Source organism: Falco biarmicus, chromosome 8 (genome assembly GCF_023638135.1).
Source record: "Falco biarmicus isolate bFalBia1 chromosome 8, bFalBia1.pri, whole genome shotgun sequence".
NCBI lineage: Eukaryota > Metazoa > Chordata > Aves > Falconiformes > Falconidae > Falco > Falco biarmicus.
This window is the reverse complement of record NC_079295.1, coordinates 54,808,181-54,830,409: the sequence shown is the minus strand read 5'-3', so window position 1 is coordinate 54,830,409 and position 22,229 is coordinate 54,808,181. Positions and strand designations below refer to the sequence as shown.

General features: G+C 44.0%; 1 long non-coding RNA gene across 1 annotated transcript; it reads left to right on the top strand.

The window, feature by feature from the left end:
• Window positions 1-6: 6 nt before the first annotated feature.
• Window positions 7-20,515, top strand: LOC130154366 (uncharacterized). The gene is made up of 4 exons (XR_008823716.1): window positions 7-570; window positions 8,405-8,602; window positions 9,787-9,942; window positions 19,730-20,515. It is a non-coding gene; the product is annotated as an uncharacterized LOC130154366 (long non-coding RNA).
• The last annotated feature ends 1,714 nt before the right edge of the window (window positions 20,516-22,229 follow it).

Below are 22,229 nucleotides of genomic sequence, written 5' to 3'. Positions count from 1 at the left end.
GCCCAGGGCTCCCCCGGACGCCCCACGGCTGTGAGCCCCCGCCCCCGGCGCTGAGGGGCCCCCTGGATGCCCGCAGTGCCCCGCAGCTCCAGGGCCCTGCCCGCGCTCCATTGCCCCCCGGGCCCCTGCGCGCCCCCAGCCCCGCAAGGGCCCAGTCGGTGCCTCACGGGCCTGGCCACCTCTCTGGGCCCTGGCAGCACCTGCTGCCCGATAGCCACCGTGCGCCTGGCCTCGGGGGTGACCCTGCCAGGCGGGGCAGGCCCAGCCCGGTGCAGCCGCCCGCCCGCAGCCGCTGCCCACGTTAGCGGGGCACGTTGGGGTTGCAGCCCCCCCCACCGGCTGTGCCAGCCTGCCCAGCGGGACTGCCCGGGCCTGCAGGCCGCAGCATGGCAGCTGTGCAGGGCGTGCTCAGCATCGCAGGCGTAAGGGCCGGTGTTTGTGACGGCGGTATCTTTTCTCTGGCTGGAGACAGAGTCAAGCCTCAGTGGCAGACTGGGGAAAGCCTCACGCTTCAAAGTGCCTGTAAAGGAAGGAGGAGCCCTCCTGCACCGCTGCGACACGCACCCTCACGTACACCTCCTGGTGAGGATGGACTCCTCTGGTACCAGTGTGGCTCCTTCTCTCGCTCTTCAAAATCTTTCATTGGAAGCCAAGGAATTAAAATAAGAAAAAGCTGCCAATTCTTTTGGCGAGGCATTTCCTCAGTCTTGCCATTTTGCCCAAATGCTTTTGTCTGACTGCATCCCTGCCAGGGTTAATGCAACGCACATGGCTGATCCCGTACTGTTCCACACTCCCAGCGTCCTTCCCTTAATAATGTCTCCGGATAATAGCATCGGCCAGGGACTTCTTGCTGCAGGTAGAGTGACCACTGCTTTATTAGGAAGTACTGTCCCTTATATACAGTGCATGTTAGATTACAGTGCAGGAACAAGATACAGCTACTCTTGCCTTTTAAGTCTAAAAGCAGGGCAAGAGAAAGAGGGAAATGACAGCAATCTAAACAAGCTGTGTGCAACATACTGCTTTTCTAATTGATTCTGCAGCTTTCTTCCTCTTCCTCCTGCTGTCATCATCTCTGTACTAAGAGATCCACATCTTTTAATTTTTTCCTTTCACCCAGAAACTAGGCCCATATCTGGATAAAAAAAGAAATTCAGATTGAAACAAGCAGAGAAAAACTACCCAAGAGTCAGAGCTGTTAATCAATGCCATAGTCTTTCAAAGGAAGAGATAATAATTCATGCTGGTAATATTCAAAACCAGACTGGAGGAATCCCAAGGATGAGATAACAAGGCACAATCCCTCAGAAGCCCCCAGGGAATAGATAAAAATACCTAATTGGGTGGGTTTTTTTATCGCAGACATCTAAATTATTCAACCGCATTGTGCAAGCACATTCAGCAGATTGCTAACAGATCAGCCACGAAATCCTGCTGCACTTTGCATTGTGCTCCAAAACTGAACAACCCACTGAAATTAATGAGACAATTCTCCTCTCTCATGAGGTCAAACCAATTACATAGGCATAGCCAGAGGGTACTATCTGTAGTGGAAAAAAACAAAACAAAACAGCGCCTATCAAGTTCTGGTTACATAACCAAGTGCTTGTCTAGGCTCCTGGCAAGGCCCCGATATCATTAGCTGTTATTAACTGTCCTGTGCAAAGGCATCAGCTCTCGCAGGAGCCAAGAGAGTGCTGAAGTGGTTACAAAAGCACTTCACTTCTACGGCAGACAAATCTTGAGGTGGCCTTGAAGAGCTGTTCCTTTTGCAGGCTCAAGAACACAACACAGTGAGAGCTGATATTGTGAGGATTTTATTTGCAACTAAAAGGTCAAGCTCTGAAGAAAGTAATGGGCTCAGAGCAGCGCCAGGACAGCTTTTCAATTGGGTCCAGCTCCCTTACATCCTTGCCAAGGGAAGAAGAAGTTAATGCCCTGAGATAAGACCCTCGTCACAATATTGTTTAATTACATAAGGCTTCTAGTGAGCCTGAGATAAGAACAGGAATTTGTCCGCAGTCCAGCTGGGTGCGGCTGCTTAGATCATGTTGTGTATTAGAATGGGAACTAAAAGCATGGGTTTATTCGAGGTGGTTGTCACATCATTAGAACTGGAATGAGTAAACTGATACTGAGAACTGATTTAAAAGTTAGCTCTCTTTTTCATGTGAACAATACATTAACATTTTCCTGACAACAGTAGCCCTAAAGCTGTATCATTTCTCTTCAGATTGCATTAGGAACATTAATTGAGCCAAACTGTTACTCTGAAATCAGTAAGTAAATATTTTCAGAACTCTAATCAATGAAGAAACTGAAGCAGAGGGATGGATTGACTCACCTAAGACTACAGAATAAGATCAGCTTCAGCTCTAAAATTAGCAGACAAATCCCTTCCTAATTCTGTGTTCATACTTCTTGTGAAAAAGAACATTTTCCTTATTCCAGTTCACTTTCTTATAGATTAATTAGATCACAGATGACTGTCCAGATTCCTAACTAACACCTCATAGCAACAAAACCGGTACTTCCTATAAAAAAAGTGCCTCAAAAGTGCTTCATTTAAATAATTTTCCTGGATATTTATTCCATAAATCTGTTCATGCAGGTAAAATGTTTTGTCTTCAGATTTCCTAGACATTCTTAATTTCTAGATGATATGCTATTCTGTAGTTTTAACTTCGTGTTGATAGTTTATATTAATCCTTGATAATTTTGATTATCTCTATTTTGTAATCTCAAGATTCCCTGTTTCCCAGAAAAGTGTAACTTTGATCCTTACCTCTTCAGCATGGTTTTGGGTAATACAATACCCTCTAACACTTGGTGTGTGATTTCTTCCTTTGTTTTGTTTGTAATTCCTTACACATGGCTGAGTTTTATGTTAGCCTCTGGCTTGTGCCAGGGCTCTTGCATCGGGAAAGCATTGTAAGCGCTGTGACTGGGTCATGAGCAGCATTGTTTGCTAAGGGTAAAGCTGGGTACATACAGTCATCATTTAGGTCAATTAGGTTTTATTCATCAGTTGGGAATGTGAAGTGACTGTTAAGGAGGGTGCAGTGCTTACTGACTTAGCCCCTTCTGCTGCTGAGGTACTTTTGCTCCCAGCTTTTTGTTTGGGATATTGTGTAGCAGGATGCCCACTGCCACGTTTTACCCCGCTGCATTTATTCACAGGATACCTTTGTAGCACTTGTGTCAGGGTGGGTTGGGGATTGAAGTGAGCGCATTGCTTGGCAGGGCGTGTTTACTTGATTATGTGTTGTATTCTGCAGGGTGTGTCGCTGACTGCATGAAGCATTAAACACAACTGCCGTTCAGGAAAAGGAAAAAACATTTTAGAGAATGAAGAGAAAATGTTATAAAGCATTTTAAAATATAAATAACAGCATGTGAGGAAGTCTTTCTGAAGGAACAGGATGGGCATGTAGGTGAAGAATTCAAATACAAGTGCTGTGCTAAGTATAATCAGTAATGAAAGCTCAGCCCTTCCTTTTAGGATTTTAGCAAGCTACATGTTGACAGAACTTTCCAAATACCAGGGAACAAAACAGCAAGCTTTAAGTCTTGTTGCAGTGTAGTATGTGTTTATCATTATCACATATGTTATGTCCATCGATTATCGTGAGACTGGACTTTAAATGGACAGTAGAATAAATTAGTATCTACTCAACTTACTATGCAAGGACCTTCTTTGTTGAGTATCTGAGCTTTTTCCTTAAGAAGACGTAACAACCACCTCTCTTCTTCCTGCTTAATAGGCAAAAGAAATAATTTGAGTATTTGATAGATCACAGGGCTGGGTACAGCTGCTGTGTGTGTGTTTGAGTATGGAGAAGGGGGTCTGTGCAGCCATGTGGCCTCTTCCTTGTCCTGCGACAGTGGGCAAGCACACAGTTGGGCAATGCTAAGGGGAATCTACTCCTCTTAAAGTCCCTAGAAAATTTACACTGTTTTTAATATGGCTTCTCTTAGTTTGCTTGTTTGCTTTACTTTTGGGTGCCAGGAATTTACTATGGGAAAGCCACAGTGAGCAGAACATGAACTCCACAAAGAAGTTTCAGCTCCTGTCACAGGCATACTTCAGGCTTTTGCAGCATTGCTATATTGATTAGTGCTTAGTGTATGTAGTTCAGGAAACAGCAAACGCATGAAAGGTCATGGCCAAAGGGAGTTGCAAGTTAACTGTTAACTAGAGCAAAGTCCTGTGGTAGGGGACTTTGAACACTAAAACAGAGGGCCAAATCTCAAAGAGGTTTGGGACTAGAAGCAAAGAAGAGTTGAGGATTAGCACCTGATTTTCAAAGGGGAGTTAAACGCCTAAATTCCCTGCACACTTGAGAGGAATAGTTAGGAACTGAAAGACTTGAAGTGCCCTTAGCTAGTACACCATCTGGTGAGATGCCTACATCAGCCAGTAGGAAATACTTAGGAGAAGGGGACCTCTGAATTTCTCACTGTGAAAATCATACAGAACCAAAAAGTGTTTGTTTATGGGTTTAAGTAGCACATTTGGCATGGACACATGAATTAGTCTCCTCAGTGAAAATATGCCTGGGAGATAAGCCACCCCCTCTACTTTAAATACTCAACAAGTGTTGAAGAACATTGCCCTGGAAGCTGTTCTGGACTTTTGAACAGGGAGCGCTGTGAGAAACTTCAGAGCATTCAGGGGAAGGGAGGAAAATGTGCTCTGCCGAGCTTCTGGAAGGTGAGCCATGGTGTAACCAAGAGTGCAAAATTTCTTGTTGGAATAGGGTGCTTGGTTACGGCTCTTAGGTGGGAAACAGTGGTGGTATTGGGACTGGGATACTGGTGAAGGGGTCCGTGACTTACTAATGTTAAATACCTATAAGCACATAAGCACTCCTGGGAGTTCCCTTCTGCTGTGTACTTTAAGCCCTACTCAATCAGCATGCCTAGGAAACTGGGTTCGTAAGACCTTACTGGCAACCCCCCCCACACCTGATTTCTGGATGGACTTAGGCAAGAAGTAGCTGACAGAATTCAGCCCACCCAGAGCAGTGGGACTGCTGGGCACAAAAAGGCACCAGACCTTTTGGCGCCTGAAGAAGCTTTCACCAGAAACTGTAGGCACTTAACAGCATCTGACGTAGCTGAGGAGGGGAGGCAGAGCTTTCCTGGGTTGCTCTCATGAGCACAGGCGCCAGCAGTCTGCATAAGTTGCACTTCAGTGCCTGAGTGCTATTTTGGATCTCTCCCAGAGACCTTGCACCTGCATGGTCTCCGTGGGGATTCAGTGCAAAAGCTCAGCAGGGGCTAGGGATGCTAAGTGCCTGGCTTGCTGCATCAGGGAGGACCTTCTCAGGATGGATGGCTTCTTCCTAGGTATGAGCTGTGGAAGCCAGCTTGGGCATCCAAACGCAAGGTCAGGCTATGTTCAGGTCTCTGTCTAGCAGGGGGGAATGCTGTCCTGTGGCCAGCAATACATGGAAACCAGAATTTTTCAACAGGATGAGAATGTGAAGATTCAACGGCACTGGGTCATCACAAAGTCCCTCAGGCAGTATACAAGTTAACAAACCAAAACCTTGACAAGGAGGAATTTTTCAAAGAGGGCAGTGGAAGCTTTGTTGGAAGACTTGCCAAATCCTACAGCACTCTGTGGGCAGCCAGTCATGCTACGGCCCCTTAACAGGTTTTTACCCATCATTTGACCCATTGGAACCGACAGCGTGCGTGACATGTTGATTAGCACTTCACCGACTTGCTTTTGGCATGCTCCTCTGTGCTGCCTTATCAGCTTTCTCAGTGGTTTCCTCTAGATACTGTGTAGCATTCAGGGAGCTGAGTAAGCCCAGTGAGACATTTCAGGCAAGAGATACATGCTCTTTTTTAATCTTTTTCATAGTAAGATTATGGATTTTTAATTTCTTCTGCTGTGATTTACTAGCAGGCTGCCTCTTCGGCAAATGACACTTGCGTTTTCATCATTCTTGCTTGGTCGCTTGGCAGTTCTGTGATGGTGAGTGGATTGGGGAGGCTTTCTCAGTGCTAAAGAATCTGTTGCAGAAGTCAGGGTGTGGCTAGAGAAAATCTTTTATAAAGAGGTTTTATTAACCCTCTAACGAATGAAGCCTGAGGTTGCTGTCTCTGGCCTTGTGTTGGTTTCATGGACTCAACATTTCTGAAGTGTCATTGTTAGGGTATGATTTTTCAGTATCTGACCTCTAATTTGGCATGGGGTTAGTTTTGAGTGGTCAACTTCACATGACTTGTGATCTGGTCTAGCATCTCTCCTTGTTATTGGCTTCGGGGATCTGCCAGAGACTCCAAACTGGTGATTATCTCAACGTTTTGTCTCTAGCATATATGAGATGGAGTTGGAGAGAGAGAGTGCTGTAAGTACACAGAGCATGCAAAGAAGCGTGGAAAGACACAAAAGATGAGTGAGAAGTGAAGGCCCAGCAGAAGGGAACTGGGAAGACATCAGAGCAGATATCTGGGCAGGCTTGTGCAGGATCTTAGAGGTGAGGATAAGAAGTTTCAGCCTATGGTGGAAACTAAGAGGAGATGTATCTGGGGAGCTGATTAATTAAAAACAAAGCTCAGGTGGAAGATCCCTTTCAAATGACAGTGTGCATAATCAGAAATCACTAAACCAAAGTGACTTGAGCAAAGCAAAAGCAACAGATAAACATAGAAAATTCCCCCTTTCTTTAGAGGAAGGCAGGCGTAGCAGTCTCCAGGCTTCCCCCTTGCTGAAGGAGACCCCTTATACCCTGTCTCCTATGAGGCCACTTCATGGATTCTTGCTCAAGCCTCTCGCAGAAGAGCGAGCAAAATACTGCCCTCCTCGTGCTGTGATGATAAGCCTGCAGTGGCGTTAGCCAGGGTTTATTTTAATTGGAATTTTTTACTTTTTTCCTGGCACTTTAAAGTTTATGAACGGAAAGGATCAGTCTGACTCAGAGACTGGGCTACTTCCAAACATTAATCTTAGCTGCCATATGTTAATGTAGTTTGGCTCTGCTGCATCCTATGGTGTAAAGTAAGATGTCTGTACCCTTTCATCTCTGGTGTCAGAGGCTACTAAAGGGAATATGTCAGAGACATGGGCAGATTGTGAGTGCCTGACATGCAATCAGGCATTTCAAGAGATTGTGTGAGTAAGAAGGCCTAGTAATCATCCATATTCTGTTTTCCTGAAATCCATACTTTATCATTCTGCAACATTAGTTGCCAAAATGGTAATGTCCATGGAAATTCTTTGGCTTGTACTGACCCTAAAATCTATATATATTGGTTATCATAGTATTAAGCCCACGGTAATAAACCTTGGTGTGTTAGGTTGGGTTCAGTGGTACAATATTTAGCCCCTTCCTTTTTGGTTGGCTTCATAGTGTGGGTATAACAAATCCATAAACAAAGATGACTGTCCTGTTCATCATGGTTTTTCCAGCACTGAAACATGAGTCTCTCATCATTTGTGTTTCACTTTCTTCCATTCTGTCTCCCAAATGTTTCCATTCTGCGGCAACTCTTTTCAAATTTTATCCAGTCTTTGAGGGTGTACACTTAAAGTATTTGGTGCTTCCCAGCCCCTTCCTCATCTTCTTACTCATGCACTCTCTTCCCTGAAATCATCATGGGAACAACCTTAGGCAAAAAAAGAGAGAAGTTTCCAATTCTACTTATTTCAATGGAATTTCCCTGCTGCCCTTTTTCCATATCAGTGGATGTTTTTTACTAGTGACAGTAGTGTGAACAACGTCAGGAAGATGAAAACATCATTACAAGGGCATTCGCAAAGGCTAACATTAGCCTAATGAAACTAATTTTCCTAGATTCCCTCTCAAGCCTATGTGCAGGGAAAGGTTTCCTCCAGAGGCAACTCAGAGCAGTAACTTCATTCCATGGAGTACATAGGGTATCCAGAGAGATTAACTCATTAAGCCTAAAACTTAAAGGCTTAAAAAGATTGAAATCCACTCTCGTCCTCAGGGGGGTTACAGCAGATCTGTACCTAGCCCTGCTGTTGTAGATGTGTCGGCTTTTGTGCTCACGTGGAGAAAGATGGTGATGACTGGCTCACCGCTGGGTTATTGTACAGGACAACAACCCTCAGTTCTCTTCCCAGCTGTGCAGCTACTCTTCTAAGCAGTTCTGAGCCCTCTGGCCTTAGTTTTCTGCAAGGGAAATGATGTAAGTCATTATGTTAATTAATATAAACTTTCCTTCAGGAGGACAGACATTTGCTAGGCAGCTGATGGACATTCAACTACATCTAGCGCAGGCTTAAAGTTGAGAGATGGCTTGTGATAATGTGGGTTAACAATCAGTGAATGGATCTTTTCTGCTGCTAGACACACAACTTTCCCACATCGCAGGGAAATTTTATGTGCACATTTTACATTTTTCTATTTCCCCACTGCAGGCGCTGAAACAGCCAGAGCGACGTTTGTGAGCATATGACTGACGAACGGTACAGTACGTTCACTTGCTGCCCGGAGACTCGTCAGAGTGGCAAGTTGGAGCTGTAGAAGATAGAGATGACTCACGACTGGAGCTTTATGTAAATGAGGAACCTCTTCTGTTGCGTCCTGTTGTACCAATGAGGCCACGTAAAGTTCACGTCAGTGACGTTGCGCTCTCGTGTCCCCTCTGTCTTTGAGGCAGGGCAGGGAAATGGGGTAAGAGAGGTGTGGTTCCCCCGGCGGGGGCAATAGGTCAAAACTGGTAGTGAATCCGAATGTGAAACCCCTGGAACTGAAGATTCTTTCCCAGAACCGATGCCTGGAGAAAATTTGCTGTTGCCTTTTTCTGTCAATTGCAAAAGTGATTGAGTCTTTTGCCACTTACTGTAAATTCTGAGGGGGAGCCAGACAAGGGGGAAGCAGTGAACTTAGGCGAAGTGTTCTCTCCCTGGGAATCAATCAGTTTTAGTAAGATTTATGTATAATCTGTGACGTGGCTAACAAACTCATTTAGCTTATCCAAAGCATGAGAAAAGGTCCTGCTGCTAAGTGGTACAATACTTGCATGCCCTCTCCTAATGGCCTCATGTAGGCAGCATCTCCTAGGCAAGAGTGATGAGGAGGAGTAGAAGCATGAAAAAGCAGTGGAGCTGAATTGTGTCTATCTAAAGCCACAGATAATATGATTCCAGGTGGGGGGCCAAATTCTCTGACTCACCCACACAGAAATCACACTGAAGTTTAGTGAAGACAATGGAATTGATCTAGTGTAAAACTGGTATGAGAGAGGGGAATGCCAACCTCCAAAATGTTGCCTTCCTTAGCTGTCTTATTTCTAGGGTGCCACGAGTCATGTGTATGTATGTTGCCAGCAGATATAGCATAGTCTGACTACCGCAGATGACTCCAGAGAGGTATGAAAAAGCCGACAAACTAGAAAGGATTTGTCTTGCGTTAGGTATGTTGTTTAAAATCAGAAGGAAGATTTAATTGACCCCAGTGTGAGTTTTGCTTGACTAAGAACTTAGTAACTGAAATGAGAGATGAAAAAAAATCTGCCTTGCTACCCCAGAGCTCACAGAAGAGTGACTCTCTGTATTTACTCTAATTCTGTTCAAACAGATGTAACTTGCCTCAAATAGTTTCAGAGCCCGTATCAATATTTCTTAGTATTCAGCATGTTTCTTCTTATTATGATTCTGTTCCTTTATCTGTAGATATTATCTGACCAAAACACTATAAGATATTTTTCTCATCCATTACAGTCATCCTAATTAGATAATGCTCAGTATGTTTAGTTTATTTACCTTTGTCTTGTTTTTTCCTTTTCTAATTCATTCAGACATCAGCTGTGGCAACCAGTCCTACCTATTTTAACCCTACTCTTGTTAGTATTGTGGCTATGGAATTGATGGGTGTTTTGGCTTCCAGAGAAGTCTGCAGGAAACTTCCCAGACAGATGAATTGATTCAACTCTTGCTTCTCACTGAGCTTAAAGGTCAGTCTTATGATGCCATGAGTTCTTCCATAAGCTAAGTCCTTCATATATTTTTGCTCTTCTCATCACCTGTTCTCCACTCTGTCCCACGATGTAATGGCTGATAATTGTGCTCTTTCCAATGTTGTATCTCCTGGTCCATTGAAGGTAGGACTTTTTTCTCAGCAGAAAGCTGACTCATAAAGTATGCTGCCTTCTAAGCTTAGAAAAAGTGAGTCACTAATGGATTTTTCATTATACATTCAAGTACCATAGACTGAAATTTTGTCCTACCAGTCTAATCCTGAGGTAGTGTTTGGGAGTCTTTTTGATTTGGTATTTTAGTTATGTCTCAGAGAGGCTTTGTGAGATACAAAAGAACGCTGTACAAGGAGATGTTTTTTATTATATGCTATGAGTATTCTCAGTAACTTCAGCAGCGCCATGGTTTCACTCTTTGTGTGCGGTGTGCTTCCCTAACTAGAACACCACAAAACTCCCTTTACACCTGCATCATGACATGTTCAGCATCTGCTTTCACCTAACACAAATAGTCTACGGTTGTTTTTTCAGAGCTGTGTGAGAGCTGAGGAGGCTGGGACATAACTAAAATAATGTGAATCGCTTTGGTGCTATTGTATTAATAGAAATAGTCCTTTTGTTTGGGCAATGCTGATTTGGTGATCTTTTAGACACTTAGTGAAGATTGACCAGTTGTCATGATGGCCCATGACAGAAAGCTGAATGCTATTATTTCTGTTTTATGAACAAGGGAATTAAGGTTGGAGGAGATTAAGTTGTGATAGGGAGGTAATGGAAGTATTGTGGATGGAACCCAGAAGCCCTGTACTTTTTTTCCCCCCAGTGCAACAGTATTTTTTATCAAAGATTTTGCTGTCTTTGCAGTCACTGCTATTTAACTTCGAGTGATGTCAATGTGAATGAGCATCTGGCAGAATCTGTGTAGAGCTGCAACATAGCCTGCAATTCACAGGAGCATACCAGCTTTTGCCTGTCCGTGTTGTATTCTGTTAAAATAGTTTTGCAGGGTATTTTGAGGGGGGAGGTCTGAATCTCTCTGATTCTGACAGGAGCTGCTATTTAAAACCATGTGATGAAGGTGCAAAAGGGGTTCTGTTAGGGTAGTTGCTTTGTTCTTCATTACACAAAAGTGGATATGCTGCAATGACAAGTTTGTAAATCATAGTTAGTTCCGTTCTCACACCACCCAATAACCTTACAATCTCTCTGTCAACTTCCTGAAGACTTTGGGAAGCTATAATTTGTGATAAAAATGGGAGTTAAAATGTTACGTGTATCTCAGAGCTGAAAATTTGTGGCTGGCTGACCTTTTCATTTTGAGCAAATGCACTCATTTCCTTTACGTTGCTTACTGTTTCCCTCTGAAGCTTGGCATAATAGGAAATCCTCCATGATTGTTCTCCTTAATCAGTGGCTCCATTGTGCCGGCTCCTGTTCCTTTCAGTGAGCAGTGCAGAGGATCTCGCCATGCTCCTAATGGGCATCGCTCTCTGTGCTGTCAAGCCTGGGTGCCCCAGAAACTCAGACGTTTCAGTTCAGCTGCCGTGGATGAGAGAACACCATGAGCTGGGTGTGCTAAATTCAGTATGCTGTCAGAATAAGGAAACAGCCCCCTGATTTTCAGTTTAGAAAAAAAGAAAAAACAAGAACTGGGTTTTACAGTGATATTTCCCGTGTTTGGGATTAGTCTTAGATGAATAATGAAAATGAAGAGTTCATAAATTTAGGTTTTGCTTCATTTCCATATGTGGGGTAATATCATTTGTTGTCATGTCATTGCTATTATTTGCATAGTCATCTGACAATTATAAAGAAGGCATATGAATCTTTAGGACAAATAACTTCTCCAGAAATATATTCTGAAATGCCTACTAATTATGACTAGCACATCATTTTTCATTTTCTCATTTCATTCTCTGTGTCATCCAGTCAAGGGACTGAAGTTCAATGTTGTGAATGTACACCACAAATCACAGATGGTAGCACTGATATACATAACTCTTGCTAAAAATTAGGTGAGTATTTAGAAATAAAAGATGTATTGGCAATACCTTACAACAGTTTGTGGAATTGAAGAAAGACTAAAGTTGCCAAAAATATTATTTGTATTGGTAACCTCTACTTCGTAAAGCATAACATAAACAAACACACAGTGACGGGCTGGTGCTCAGGAAGAGCTGATGGTTCCCCAAATCTTATCTTATGCTTCCTGTTGCACCACAGTGGTGTTGACATCACGTTCCTGCACATGCAACATGCAAAAAGCTGTTAGTGTTAGCACAAACAGTTTTTGCTTGTTGCTATTGATTTTCTGCTGTTCTGTTTTTCTCTGACAAAGTGGGGAGCCAGGTAGTCAGTCAGTCATTGCAGACATTTCACCGTACATCCAGATTTTTGCTTTCCTATCATATGGCTTTCAAGTGCAGCTTGCAATAAAAAAGATAGAGCAGTGTTCAGAGGACTTTAGACAGTGTAACCAATTACTTATGCAGAAAGTTCCCAGAAAAGACTGAGGCAGCTTGTATGACAGTATGGTACACAAAAATGGCATAACACCACCAGGATATAGCTTCATGCATTTATACTGGAGTCAAATCTCTAGGGAAATGAGGTTAGTGGCGGCGATGATGATAATAATACATAATGCATGCTCCCCTTGGATCTTGGCTGACTATCAAGACAGACTTCCTGATGATGAGATGCATATGTCTGCCTCCAGTCTCTTCAAGGTATCTGCAAGGCACCACTTTTTGCAATTACAATGGACTGCAGATGAGAACATGCACCATAAGAAGCAATCCAGGAGCATTTATCCCAGACTTCTGTCTCTGATTTCCATAATCGTTCTCATCTCAACTTCTCAGACATTAGCAAGCCAAATCTCAGAACAGCTCTGTCAAGTGGTGACAGTGGTGGCAATGGCAACCCAGAAGCCTGGAGGTTTTTAGTTTTGCCCATCATGCTGTGCCTCGTTTGCATGAGGGTGAGACAAGAGGGTGAGAGCTCCCTGTCACATCACGCTCATAATAGATGGGGTCACTGAATGTACCTCCTTGGCTGCCAGTAGGGACCGCGGGTCTGCAAGAGCCTGTTACCAAGGGATTCTTCATGAAGACTGCAGAAAGCACCTGCCCCAAGCTGTGCAGCCATTGTCTGGGGAAGTGGCTTTCTGCCAATTGCCAAACATAACTGAAGCAAGGCCACAGCGATGTTTGTGGCTTTTCTGTTGGCCTTGTAGCTGGCAATGCCACGCTGCTTCAGGTAGAAAAGACAAAGGGCAGCCCTGCGGGGGAGCACTGCTTTGGTTGCAAAAAGGCTCACCCCAGACCGCTGCTCTCCTCTGTCATTCAGCTTCTGCTGGCTCTGTCTCTCCCAGTGAAATGGGACCAACTGCGTTCCCCTTCCTCCCAGGTGCTATTGAAGCTATTCTGGTTTCTAAGAGAAGAACAAAAAGCATCTCAACACACCGGCACATCTACAGAAATACCTTCTTTGCTGTTGCAAGGAACACCAAGTTTATAATAAGTCATTAAACAAGATAAATAGACCTTGGCAAAAGCAGAACAGATCTTCCCCAACACACGGACTTATAACCCTGGTGTATGTCAACACATCTCAGTGCACTCAGGCATCACTTAAAAATATTTCTTCATCTGCTAAAAAGCAAATGGAAGCTGGGATTTGCCCTAATTTGGGATTAGAATATACTTCTGTGCACTCCTGTCTAATCACGTACTCACCTGAGGTTGGACTGAATGTTTGTTTTGGTTTATTTTTCACGTATTTGATAATGAAGAAACATGTGCTGCTTGGCCTGTCCTCTCTGACTCTCAGGCTGGTTTTCTGTTGCTGATTTTCATAATTTTATCATTGGTCTCGTGACACTGAGCTGTTCATGTTTAATCATAAGTGCATTTATCATTCTACATGACTTGTTTAGATAATGTACAAATGAAAATAACCTTTGTTCAAGGCATTTAGTATCAATTCTTTTTTTCATAAGCCGCTGTTAATCAGTGTTGTAAAACGGGATGATTTTTCATGACATTAATGTTAGAGATTGATTCTAGATCCATTCCACATGAATTTCTTTGTCCCAGCTACACTAAGAAACGAGCAGGACTTGCCCCTCCGGTCTCTCCAAGAAGGGAAGAAAGTTTCTCGAGCACATAGAGCACTAGCAGGGCAGCATGCACGAAGCCTGGATCAGTAGATCACTCTCAAGTGAAATTTTAAAGGAGCTTTGTTACCTAATTCCTGTTGATAGCTTCTGAAAACCTTCACGATCTCATCCTTCGACTGCATTAAACTGTCAAATAGAAACAGTAGATGATATCTCAGAAAGTCAGTGAAAGTGCCAGCTTCCCAAGCCTGTGAGATGCTCGAGGCAGTGACAATGAGTGCTGCTTGGGCGGCCTGGGGCAAAGCCCTGTGTTTTGCCTTCAGGAGCATTTGAAAGAGGAAGGGGGAAAGAGTGCTCATGGGCACCTCTAAGGAAGCCCTCTCCTCCAGTGGGAACTTGCCTGGCAGACAGAACAGCTTTAGACTCCACTGGATACATCTGCCAGCTCATCTCTCTGTCTGTCTACATATAATGCCCTGGCACTGTAATTGCCACATAAACCATCAGGCATCACTTTTGCCAGAGGTTTTTTTCCCCCAGCCTTTGAAAACAAAGTTAAATATAACTATCTTTCTCCTACAGACAGAGAAACCAAGGTACACTGAAGGACTTGTACAAGGTTATGTAGCAAGTCACAGGCAGTAAATCACCAGGTGTCCTGATTTCCTCTCACCCATATGAATCCCTAGAACTCACTATCTCCTATAATAAAGCTTAGCTCAGAGTCTTATTTTGAAATATAATTAATATGCAAAGTGCTTTGATCCCCTTTGATGAAAGATTCTGTGTAATTTGCTATCATATTATAAAGTAATACCTCTAAATGTTACGCAGCAGTAGAATGAAATACGGATAATTCGTTTGCTATTTTTAGTGAAAAAACTGAGTATTTTACTCCAGCAGTTTTAGGTTACAGTCATTTTCAAGAGCAAAGCTGTGAGGTTGCTGCTGCTGTTGAAACATTTAGAAAGTGAGGATTAGCAAACATACAGTGTGTTCTGGGATAACTGGCTTTGGAGGGGTGAGATCCCCCAAGAGGATGACTAACAGCAGGATGTTGGACATAATTTGCATGTTCTCTGACTCTGCTGCAATCATTTGTGTATTGGATACTTGAATTAAACATTACACAGAAAGTCGCCCTCTTGCCAAGCTGACAGCCCTGCTGAACAGTGCATAGCCCTTGGATGGGGGCTCAAGGAGGAGGGCTGATGTTATTTCAAGCAATGGTTAGTGTTGGGTTCAAAAAGAAATAACTCTGTGTGTGAGAGGACTTGTAAGTTGTCAATGAATACTCTCAGGGTTTATTTACTCATTCTGCACCAGTATCCTGCTAGCTCTGACTTTCAGTTTTTTTGCATTTGCTTCTGTTCTTTTCCTGTGGTGAACTTGATGCTGTTGATAGGTGCCATAAATCATCCCTACATGCTCAAATGCTTTCACTGTACAGGAGGTTCAGTGTGGGCAGTGGCAGATTTCCCTTGCTCTGCCTGCTGAGGCTGCCTCTGGTCTTCCGTAGGGAGACAAGAGAGTTCCCTGCTCTCATTGCAGCCTACTTGAACTAGGTTTCCTCACTGACAGGACACCAGCAAGTGCTTTTTCTACTACCCTGCTTAGAAAAAAGGACTAATAAAGACCCCCAAACTCATTTTTGTGGATCACCTGCCTGGGAGGCAAGATCTGAACAGCATCTCCCATCACAGCTAGCCTCTCTGAGAAATCGTCTTCCACATATAAAAGTTTCAATAAGAGAAATACTGATCACGTATTTCCCCTTTTAAACATTATTTTTTCTGTCAGTACTGACGGTAAAAAAACAAACAAAGAAAAGGAAATGTTCAAAACTAACTGACAGAGTGCACTCATCTAATCATCTAATTAGCTTTCTTGCTGATTGTCACACTACCTTGCTGTACCCTGGCTTAAAAGTCAAGATCTTTGGGGCAATGACTGTGTTTTACTGGCTCATGTGTTTGTACAGGTCCCTGGCAGTACCCTAACTCAGACAAAAATCCCATCGGCAGGTGATGCGAGCTGCCCATGGTGTGCAGACTCTGAAAGTTGCTGGGTTGTTTGCAAAAGTTTTTGAGCCGTCGGGTCACAGTTGAGGTGTTGGGGCTCCTGTGGGTCTGGCTGCCAGTCGTGTACAGCACTCAGTGCAGCTGGCAAAGCCAGGGGTGGTGGTCAGGTTCTGCTCCTACTGTGTGCTCAGGCACCCTCCTGAATTCTCTTTCCCAACTGAAAATGTTGGCTTTAGTAGCAAGTTCCAGTAGGTTGAACTCGTTCCTGCTGCTTTCTTCTGCTTAGGATGGGTTACCACTGGAATACCAATGACAGTGGGAACCATTTTATCAAATGCAATCTTCCAAAACCTGTTTTTCAGTTGTGGTCCATCGGAAAGACATGAACAATTTTCTTCAGTATTTCCCCCAAAGAGCTCAAACCTTTTAGTTAAGAATTATTCATTAGACCACATTCACATTTCCCTTCCCTTCCCTTCCCTTCCCTTCCCTTCCCTTCCCTTCCCTTCCCTTCCCTTCCCTTCCCTTCCCTTCCCTTCCCTTCCCTTCCCTTCCCTTCCCTACCCTTCATTCCTTGCATTGGGCTAAATGCATGGTGAGAAAGCAAAGTAGAAAGCACCACTGGGAAGGCAATACAATGACAACAAAAGAAAAGTCTGTAAAAGGAAATCAAACCCATCTACTCAGTGAGGTTTCCCTCTGTGACAGTAAATACTGAAGTTTTCTTAAAGAAGTAGTAACAAGGTTGACTGGGAAGATGTTCCTTTCATTTCCACCCTAGGGGGAGGTCAGCAGTTTGGAAACTTGCAGCAGCCGCTGTTGTCCTGGATGTGCCCACTCTGAGCTTCTGCAGAGAGGAGGGGTTGTGATCCAACCCCAAATCATGTATTACTGCTGGTCACAGCTTGGGGGGCTGCAGCGTTGACCGAGCCTTTCCAGCTCCGTCGCCTATATATCCAGGCACCTCAATTCCATGTACTGGTGGGTCATTCAGCACAGAGGTGTGAGGGGGAGAGAGAAGGGTGGAGAGTGGACCTGGAGTCCAGCTCTGCTTGCTTCGCAGACCATGACACATTTCTTCGGTAAGCTGCAAGCCCTCCATAGCAGAGCTAAGCCAGCAGTGAGGAATGTGCACAGATCTTCAGTGGGCGCAGCCACAGCAGCATTTCTCCACTTGTACTTCTCACATTATTACTGTGGCTCATGGTGCCTCTACCATCTCCCTCTGAGCCACACTTCTCACCATACCATGCATTAGGTTCTGAGATGGCAGGTGCCACCTATACCCTAACTTGGTTTTAGAGTCTGAATTGAAGCTGCAAAACCCCAGGTGCCACTGAGAACCTTTGTACCTTTCCCTGTGGAATGAATGACATTTTTCTCTCCCTGTGCTCTGGACAGAGCTGGACGCCGCTGGCTGACCATCAGGGCTTTCGATGCAAAATGTGTTACGATGGGTAATGCTAGATCTGCTTTTCTTATCTAAGTCCCAAATGCCTCTGAGGCTGGTGTGTTTCTGGGCAGATGACCATGTGCCTCGCGAGCAATGCCAGTAGAAATCAGAACGTCTCATCTCCATTCAGAGTTACAGAGGCAAGGATCTGTTCACGTAGTTGCCTACTCTCCTTCTCCCTAAGCCAGACTCCTACCTGGTGTAAATCAACATTTTTCCATTGACTCTAACCCACTATTCCCAAACAGATTTTCCAGGAAGACTACAAGCACTCCACTCCCAACCTTCCCCAGGTGCGCTGCTTGGCACGGCACGTGCTGCTGGTTTGGTGCTGGGGAAGCGACTCTGTGGTCCCCACAGTCCCACGGTGGCTCTGTACAGTACCCTGACGGACTCAAGGAGAGCTGCACACGTTTACAGCAGACAAGAGACTGGCCCAGAGCAGTAATTCAGATATTTTGTCGCTGACACTTTATAAACAAAAGTCATTGGTTTCAGCATAACATGCTATCCTCCTATTTCTAAGTAAAAGATACATCACAAAGTCCTCAGGGGGAAGGGTTGTGAGTAATAGCAATGGCACAGAGCCTGAAGCCCAACCAGCATGCCAAACAATATTCCAAGAAGATATTTCTAAGTTACAGAAATTGCGTAAGAGTGATTATTATTTTTAAAGTAGAGAAAACGAAGTCCAGTTTCTAAAAAAGCAAACACATATTTTTAGCCTTGCTGGTCTCTTGATCTTACACTAATGGGAACCATCTGTGCTGGGACTGGCTGACGTTCCTGGTAAATAACCTTTCACTGCAACATTCCAGATGTTTCAAAGGCTTCTTTGCGAAGAAGTGTTTGTCTCCCTGCCTGTCACTCTCCCTTTCTGCCTTTCCTGTCCATGTTTACTTCGAGAATATACATTCTTTTATTAAAAAGCTTTTGTTAAAAATAGCTTGTCAGGATTTTGGCTAATCTTCGTTATGATTCTTGCTTGCTAACGGAGAATGAAAGCTTTCATTCCTTAGTGCTGAAAGACTTAAAATGGAGTTTTGAGAAGGAAGCTGAAAGATTTAGAGTAAAAACCACACCAAAAAATTAGTCGGTGATGGATTTCTTCCTCGTTTTGATCCCTCTGAGGATTCCAGCTATTGAACAGACACATTTTTTTTTGGTATTGAGAGTTTTTAATGTGACAAACTTGTATGGAATATACAGATGTCCTTTATAGGAACAAGATACTTCACTACAAACCTTTTGTAACTCATTATGTAAAATACTCTTGTGGTTTGCTTTGCTGCCTCTGCTGTGCTATATCCTGGTGGTGACTGCCTTTCCTATGTGAAGGAAAACATTCCTGAACACATGGGTCACTTTTTTGTCCCAGCGGAGCTAAGTTGAGCCAGAATGATGGAAGGAAAGTAGGGAGATTTTAAACCATCCTTTAAACTTTCTGTTATCTCCACCTAGAGTCTGCCTGAAATCTGATGTGTTACAGCTTCATTAATGCTGCAACTTGGGCTCAGGTACAATTAGATAAAAAAAGCTGTGCTTCCAGTGTCAAACCTCCTACTCAGGTCTTCAACGTGATGCCTGTATCATTAGCTAACGGCATGCTACTCAGGAGCAACGAACCTTTTGACGCATACTCGCCAGTGGGTAATTCCTTTGTTTTAAAATCTTTATGTCACTGCTGAGTGTAAAAGCTCTAGGAGGTAAAGGAGAGTCTGTCTTTTGGTTTCTGAAGGATTTGGGGTTATAAGGCTGCGCAGTGCTCTGCTGTGGCTAGGACATTGCGATTGCAATTGCAGCAAAGTCTGGTTGTCCAAGGCTGGGACATGCAGCAGAGCTGAGCAAGTGCGGGGTTTTTAGAAAGCCATCCCTTTGTTCTTTTGTTACCCGTTATCAAATCTGTTTCATAAAAAAGGCTTCCTGAGCTTGGGTTTTTTGTGTGTGTGTTAATACTGGTAATATGATTTAAATATTCTGATGATTCATTTTCAGTCCAGAGAGCTGAATCAGCCATGTAGAACATAACTTGCTTCTCCCAAACCACTACCTTTTCCATCCTTTCTCGTCATTTCTATATGAGGATGATTCATGCTCCTCTTGTATTTACCATGTGAGAATATGCCCGATTCCTTTAGCTAATTTCACTTCTTGTTCTTCTTCTTCAAGAAAAAAGAAAGAAGAGCACTGAGGAAAACGAAGTGGCTGCTGGTTGATGTGACATATCCCACCGGTGGACCTGGCTGGCATGTGAACTGCACTTGCACCAGACAGAGAAGAAAAAAAGGAGAAAAAAATACCTTGAATTATTAAACTGATCAGAGCCCAAACTGCAAAATTCAGCCCCTGGCTCATATCTCACGTGTTTTTGAAATTCTGGGTGTTCAAGTGAGGAGTTGTGTTCAAATATAACTCCAGTATAGTGATCTTATTTTTGCTTGTTTAAAAGAAGTTCCTTATGTTAGTTAGCTATTCAATTCTAATCTGTTTTCTCTGAAGTGTGATTATGGTTGTGAGTGGCTCAACCAATTAACTGGGAGGGTGGAGTTAATTATTGATTTACCTGATTACACATGACGGCTTTCTGCTCTCAGAGGTGGCCATGAGATATATAAGAACATAAAGAAAGCTTTGTGGCAGGTCTTGAGATGACATTTGGATGCTTCTCCCTGCTGTCTGTGGTGCTGTGCTTCTCAGCATAACTTTGTGGTAATCAGATCAGTTTTAAAATCGGAGAGTGTCTGTGCATTCCCTTTCTCGCTGCCAGTGCAGCCTCTTACCAGACCCAGGGCTCCCTGGCTGCTGCCCCCACTTGGGGCTCGGCAGGGTCCCGGTCCACATGAAGCTGTGACCATCCCACGATGGGACTGTCCGGCTGCTTGAGCCATCCAGGGGCTGCCACGCTTGAAGGAAAGTCTCCCCCAGCTTTTACCCACTTCCATTTTAGTGCTTCCCTCAGCCTGCTGCTTTTATGGGATGCCTTCTCCCTTTATTGCAAGGTTTGTTTTTTTTTATACCACAGCAGCTGTAAAAAAAAAAAAAATTAAAAAAAGGAGGAAAAAAAAGCTCTTTAAGAAGTGAATTCATGCAAGCGTCCCTTTGACTGGGCCTCTATCTAAACAGAGCTTAGCATTTTGTATGGCAGCCGAGGTGAAATCACAGCTTGTGATGGGCTCCAAGAGCCGCAGGGCGTCTGGCCACATGTGTGGCCACCCCCCAGGAGAAGTGTCCCATGTTTGGGCAAATTTGTTTGAGCCAATGCTGCTGTATGACTTCATTCCTCATTCATCCCCATCAAGAAACAGTTTGTCCAATGCTTTGGAGAAAGACGGCATGAACGCTTGCTAGACTCACCTGAAGGTTTCCCAACAAGGCAATGAGATCAGCTCAACGCTGAGTTTTATCGGGTCAAATGGGGCATGAGCAATGCTGACAAGTCATGAGTGGCCATGATAAGGCATTTCATGGACAAAGAAATGGGTCGTTAGATCCATCTCCTGGCTATCATGTCCTGTCCCACTCGAGGTGACATTCAGAGGACGCTATACAGTGAGTCACTCTGCCCCGTATGTTCTCATATACTTTTGAAAACAACAGTGGGCCAAAGTTTGGCTTTTTCCACAGCCTAAAGGTTTTCATATTCAAAACAGTCAAGTGTTATTCTCTCCTATGACTAATACTGTGTTTTCACTAACCGCTATTACACACAAACATCACCTCACTGTATCACATGAGAGAATCATGTCATATTGCAAATATTTTAACAAACTGCATAGTAGAAAATGAATAAGCAGTTCTGTATTTACTGATATGGGGGTATTTTTTAACAGTTACAAATGAAATAGGAAGATTGGCTATAAACACCTTGGAAGCTCACGCTAAGAAAGCACAGAAAAAGGTGCATGAATAACGAAGGGACTCGGATGGAGTGTGTGCAACGTAACAGCCACTGGAATTGCTTTGTGCTTTGCTTCCCTTATGAGTTTCTTTATTTTTTTACATCCTGTTATGAAGTGTCACTCTTGGGTCTCCACACTGAGTTACTCCATAGTCCAAGAATGGCAATTGTGGCTTTAGATAACAGCAACCTCACATTATTTCTGACAGTTTACAGTTGCTTTTGCTGTTACATCCTCCCCTTCTGTCCCCTCAGCAAATTACCACTTTCAACACCACTAGACACTGAGGCAAATTTAGACAGTAGGATGCAGGAATGGTGCAGCCGAGCAGAGTGAGCGCACCGGCAGGGGCTGCCTTCTGGGTCCTTGGTTCCTGCACTTAGCACAGGACTTCAGGAGGAGGCAGAACTACCTTTCCATCACCTCTGCAGCTTTCAGTGCTGACAGTCCTAGATTATTCCAAGCTGTCTACATCCACCCAAAGTTATTCTTGAGCTGGGAGCAGTTAGTACATGTGGGGACTCTGAGCATGAAACTCTTTCTCACAGTAGCTGTTGTACTGGCTCTACAGACCCTTGCACCCACAAGCTGGTGAGAAGAGAGGTAGCTATAGGTAATGAAGAACAGGTTTGCACTCCCTCCAGGACAGGTAACAAGATGCCAGACTCCAGCTGTACCCCTTCCAGCTCTGCTCCATCCTAATGGGCACAAGGCAGCACAATCCCAGGCTCAGAATCAGCCCCTCTGCCCTTCTGTTGGTTACTGTGTGC